Below are 5,761 nucleotides of genomic sequence, written 5' to 3' on the forward strand. Positions count from 1 at the left end.
GCAACCTGAGCGTCTTGGGCCTCCAGAAGGTGGGTGATGTACGGATCTTCTTTTTTTTGTGGCTGTGGACACCTTTCGGCACTGCCTTCTTGGCCTTCAAAGCCTTTGCTTTAGCTTCAGCTTTGGGAGGGGCAGGAGCGTCCTTCTTCGCTTTCGGCGCCATCTTGGCGAAAAGGCCATTTCCTTTTATTTATTCTTTATATTACAGTAATATACCGGGTGTGTGAGTCTATGCTCAAAATCCTGAAAGAAAGGAGAAATGAAGAAGAAAGGATTGTGGCACAACCACACCCAATCTGGGGGGCTATCCTGTCTCTTTCTGGTGAGCATATACATCCTCTGCCAATACAAATACATTTTTAAAGAGGTTTTTGCCTTAGGGCCCATGTGCTCATTGGAGAGAGAGATGAAGACAGAGACAGTGAGAGGGAAACTGAGAAATCACCCCCTAGGGGTGATTCTCCTTCTGGGATAGTGGGCATGCACGCACATATGCCTGGCATGAGTTTCAAGCTACAGGGTTTGGGACTCAACCCCTGGTTGGCCATATGGGTCCAGTAATGTAACCACTATACCATCTGCTGGCCCTGCAAATACTTTTTCTTTTTTAGCGAGAGATTTTTTGCTATAAGGCGTATGTGTTTGCTGGAGAGACAGAGAGACAGAAAGTGAGAAATCAAGCCCTGGGGTAGATGGTCACACCACAATTCCTTCTCCATTCTCCTCTCGGTAGACTTGGTACGTACTTACATATGCCTGGCCTGAGTTTTTAACTGCTGGTTCCAGGACTAGACCTGAGGTTGACTACATGAGAGTCCAGTGATATAACCATTATGCTATCTGCTGGTCTCCCCACAAACACATTTTTTTAAAGGAGAAAGACTTCAATAAATGGAGTTGGGAAAAATAAACAGAAATCAACTATAGGTGGGTTAAAAATTGTTTTTCCTTCTTCTTTTTTTTCTTTCCTATAGGACTTGTGGGTGCACCAAGAAATCATATCCCAAGGGGCGTGACCATGTTGTTGCAATCCCTTCACCTCTACTCTCCTCTTGGATTAAAATTTTAAATACAGGGGAACCAGCAGTTAGCGTAATGGCTATGTCGCTGGACTCCCACGTAGTCGACCGCGGTTCGAGTCCCGGACCCGGTGGCTTAAAACTCACGCCCGGCGCGTGTGCGTGCGTGCCCAAGGTCCCGAGAGGAGAATGGAGGAGAAGGGATTGTGGCGTGACCATCCCTTCTGGGGGGTGATTTCTCACTTTCTGTCTCTATGTCTCTCTCTGTCTGTCTGGCGAGCGCACGCACCCTATAGCGAAAACCTCTCAAAAAAAAAAAATTTAAACACAGGAAGAAACTGTAAAAAAATATACGAATACAAATTAAAGGTGGAGTAATAAAAGATTTTAAACAAAACGTAAAGAGTATTGTCTTTAAAAGAGTGGTACATTTGACTACACTAAAATTAAGTACTTTGCCTTAAAGCAATTGGAAAGTTACAAACTTGACAATGCTTGCAATTCACATAGCTGATAAAGGACAAGTATAATGCGTATATAAAAAACTTCTACAAATTAATACGAGAAGCACTAATGATGCAGTAGAAAAATCAGCAAAGGGCAAAAACAGACCTTTCACAAAAAAAGAGAAAGTTAATATAGCCAGTAAACATGAATTCTGACAATAGCAGGTGTTAAAGAGAATGTGGATTTATAGCTTCTTCTATATATTGCTGGTTGGAGTGTAAATTAAGACAACTGTTGAGTAAGGTCTGTTGGCTTTATTTGCTAATGCTAAACATTCTGGTATGTAGGTATACATACAAGAAAAACTTTTGAACATGTACATCAAGAGATGTATTTTAAAATGTCCACTTCAGTAATTTTCAAAACAGCAAAAACCTAGAAATGACCCAAATTTCCATCAGCAGGAGAGTAAGTAAACCATGATATGTCACGCAATGGAGTATAATATATTACTAGTAATGAAAAACAGTGGCCTACAATGACACATGCAACAGTATAAATGAAAAACATTAAGTGAAAAATTATACACTGGATGAAATATTTTCATAAAGACTAAACAATTAAATGAAAATATATACTCAAGAAATTAATAAAGATAACAATGAAACTATATTTTTTTTAAAATAAAGGAAGCAAGACAATAAAATCGTGGGATTCAGGGTGATCCTTATCAAGGATAAGAGAGATAAGAAAGTAGTTTGGCAGGATTCTCCGGAATCAGATGTAAGTTATGGTAAAGGTCCTATCTTTTATGTTGGGTGATGACTTCATTTCATTGTTAAAACTAACTAAACAAGAAAATAGACTACACAAAGACCATGCATGGACCAAAATGAGACTATGTCAATGACTAAGGATTATGAGTAATCATTTTAAAATATTTTTTAAAAAGAAGGAAAGAAGAAGAAAGGAGAGAAAGATAGGAAAAATATGTGTAAGATAGTATACATTAAATATAAATTCCATTTTAAAAGAATAACAGGGTCTTAGAAAATATTATAAATAGGGGGCAAGTTATCTTACATGGTTGCGTGTTACTGCTCTAGTCAATAAGGGTTTGTTTTTACTTTTACCATCAACTTTGTATGTCATGTTGTATCACTGCTAAAGTACTGCATACATTTTCTGGGCTGTGATTTTTTTTTTATGTAGTTATAGTATTTCCTCTGGTCTGATATTTCCTGAAGGTTCTGGATCTTCCACAATCTACAATATCTTAGGTACAATAAGGATTCACTAATCCGTTGAATAAAGAAAGAACGCTATTTAACTTGGAACTTTCATTTCCTAGAGAAGAAGTTTAATGGTAATACTAGTTTATGCCAGATAATCATCCTCCCACTTTCTGGAGTTAATCAAGGACTCTTAGAACTGTAACATCTCAAGTGTCAAGAGAACATATACTCCTGGGTAACAGATAACAGATGCAATATTCCCAAGGAATCTCAATAGGTCCATTTATGTAATAATAACAGTTAAAATATATTAGGAATCTATTACGGGCCAGAATGTTCCTACTGTCTTAAACTCTCATAATGGATTTACATAGACATTGTTTATCCCCATTAATCAATAAGCACACTGTGAGGCTAAGAATCTTTTCCATGGCAATGCTGCTAGCAATGGCAGAACAGGGATGTGACTTCAGATGCTTTTATTCTGTACTAGCCTCTTCCAAATATGTCACGCCACATGAGGATATTGTCAAGTCTGAATCAATATTTTATTTATTTCTTCTGCTTGCTTGTGTGTTTTTACAGGGTCTTTACAGGTGGAAGGCAAGGTCTACAGGATTCCATGTGTTGAAAGCAGAGAATGACAAAACCATCTCTAAACCCTTGCATGACACACAGATGCAGGCATAAGAAAAAATATTTGATATGCTTATGAAACAAAATAATGATGTTAACTTATTCATTAAATCAGTTTAAGTTCTCTACATCATCTTAAATTTCTAATACCTTATATAAAAGCCATTCCTTCCAAAACTATTTAAAGTCTCAGTCCCCACATTCCTATACACACAGAAAGCAAGAGTCATGGGGGTAAATAACATTCAACACACCTGAGACAGAAACTCTGGCATAGGAATAGAAGCCACTGAGAGTTCTCTTTTGCCCAAGGATTCCATTATCTCCTGGGAAACAATGGTAATCCACATTGAAAGGCTTAATGGAATCCCCAAAATAAAACCCTAATCAAAGAAAACTAATAAAGTACCTCAAAATCTTTGGAAGCGTCCCAGGAACAGATGAAGGGAAGCCACCTATGAGAGAGACAATGGTGGCAGAAACCAGAGCAGAGCTGGTAGAGATAAGAAAAAAGGATTTGGAGTGGAGATATTTCATAGGCAGAATTGTCAGAACTAATTCATTGGAAATGGGAAGTGAGGGGGCAGGAGGCTGAAAGGACAGGTTTCTGGGTAGGTGTTCTCTTAGCCCACCAGCACAGACCTTGGAAGTGGGTTCCATAACTCACCCCAGAGAAAGACTGAAAAGCTAGTATAGTGCTTACATTGCTGCTCAAATACCATTTCAATTGTCATCCACTTCTTAGTTGTTCTTAAGGCCAGTGTGGTCTGAGGAAAGCTACTTGTCTACACTGCATTAATCTTAGCAAGAAAATGTAGGACAGTTTTGCATGCTGTTATTGCTCAGAGCTTAAAGAGAAATCAGATCAGGACTGTGACATCCAAAGCAATAGCCAATAAAAATTTCAGACATTTCAGACAATTGGTGGCTGGTCATCAACGACATTGTGGATTCCTCTCTGACACCATGGAAAAAGTTTGGGGGCCTTGCAAGTTAGACAGTGTGTTCAGAGGCTGATGACATTTTTCTTACAGGGATCTCATTTTTTACTATGGGCTTCAAAGCCTTTTTCCATCTGATTTACTATGTTTATGGCTGTGTTACAGAAATGAAAACAGTAGTAGATAGGATATATCTAACTATGAAAGTTATTAATCTTGTAGAAAAGAAATGATACTTCAGTCAGTATTTTTTGCCTCCTAAAAATAAGAGCAGTGAAAGATTCTCACATGGAATAATTTGGGTAACAGCCCATCACTGCATTCCACAGCATACTCCAACTTTGGGAAATGAATTATTCGATGAGAATCCCCACAACGGTATCTTCTCTGTTTATTCCATTTTATGAACCATGTTATTGTGTTCTGCCTAATAAATTAATTTGGATAGTAACACCATAAATCCAAAACTGACCAAAAGTAAGGTATATTTGAGAAGGAAATATATTGCTATTTAAAATGTTAGTAGAGCTTCAACTACCCAAGGAAAAAAAAGAAAAAACTAATTATCACTATGAAGTTTTAAGTTCTCACCATGTGGCATAAGTGTTCCCATGAATTGATTTGGTATATAGTTGCCTTAGTTCATTTTCTGTTGTTATAATACACAGACTGGTTTGACCTTGGCTGTAGCTAAAATACTCATAAATAATGTTTACCAGAGTAGTTATTTTTACACACACTAAAAGGAAGAAGAAAGAATCACTTCCACATAGTTTCAAAAGAGACTACCAACAGGATATATGGGCGATCTGATGAACTCCTATTTCAGCAAGTAGAAGCATGAACTTGTTAAGCAAACATCATACTTTTCACCACTATGTAGTTTGACTAAATGGAATTCTTCTGCATATTAAACATTCACTTACTTATTCAGCAAATCCACACTAAGCCCTAAGGCATTTTTTAAAAGTTTAATTCCTTTCAATAAGGCACTAAATCATTTTATTGCAAAAACTAACTGCTTTCCTCTTCTGGGGAATTGTATTATAGACTTAGTTTTTGATATATGCTCCAGATTTTCAAGATAATATTGCAAACAAAATGATTCTTTATGATATTTTATAACATACCACCCCATTTAATGCTTTCCAGAATTTCTATCATAAATTAAAAGACATTGATTCAATTCCTCTTGACCAAAAAAAAAAAGGGGGGGGGAGGGAGTGGAAAGAGAGAGAATAAAAAATAAAAACAAGAACACACACATAAAAAAAACCTATTCCCCTGCTGCCTATTAAAGACCAGATATATTTGGTCTATCACAGCAGCAGTGATGGTCATGCCAATTTCACAGTGTAATTTGTACACTCATTTCATTTTGAAAATGACCCTGCCCTCCATCTGCCTAAGCCGAATGTCCTGCTTTTTTCAAGCCAGCACTCTGGAGCTACATCACATGAAATAAGGAAGAAGACTTGGAATG

The 5,761-nt window shown here is 37.3% G+C and overlaps 1 pseudogene; it reads right to left on the minus strand.

Moving 5' to 3' along the window:
* Positions 1-195, minus strand: part of LOC102474813 (60S ribosomal protein L23a pseudogene) — a 546-nt pseudogene extending 351 nt beyond the window's left edge.
* Between the last annotated feature and the right edge of the window lie 5,566 nt (positions 196-5,761).

The sequence above is a fragment of the Tupaia chinensis genome, unplaced genomic scaffold (assembly GCF_000334495.1).
Source record: "Tupaia chinensis unplaced genomic scaffold, TupChi_1.0 Scaffold000322_1, whole genome shotgun sequence".
NCBI classification, from domain to species: domain Eukaryota; kingdom Metazoa; phylum Chordata; class Mammalia; order Scandentia; family Tupaiidae; genus Tupaia; species Tupaia belangeri.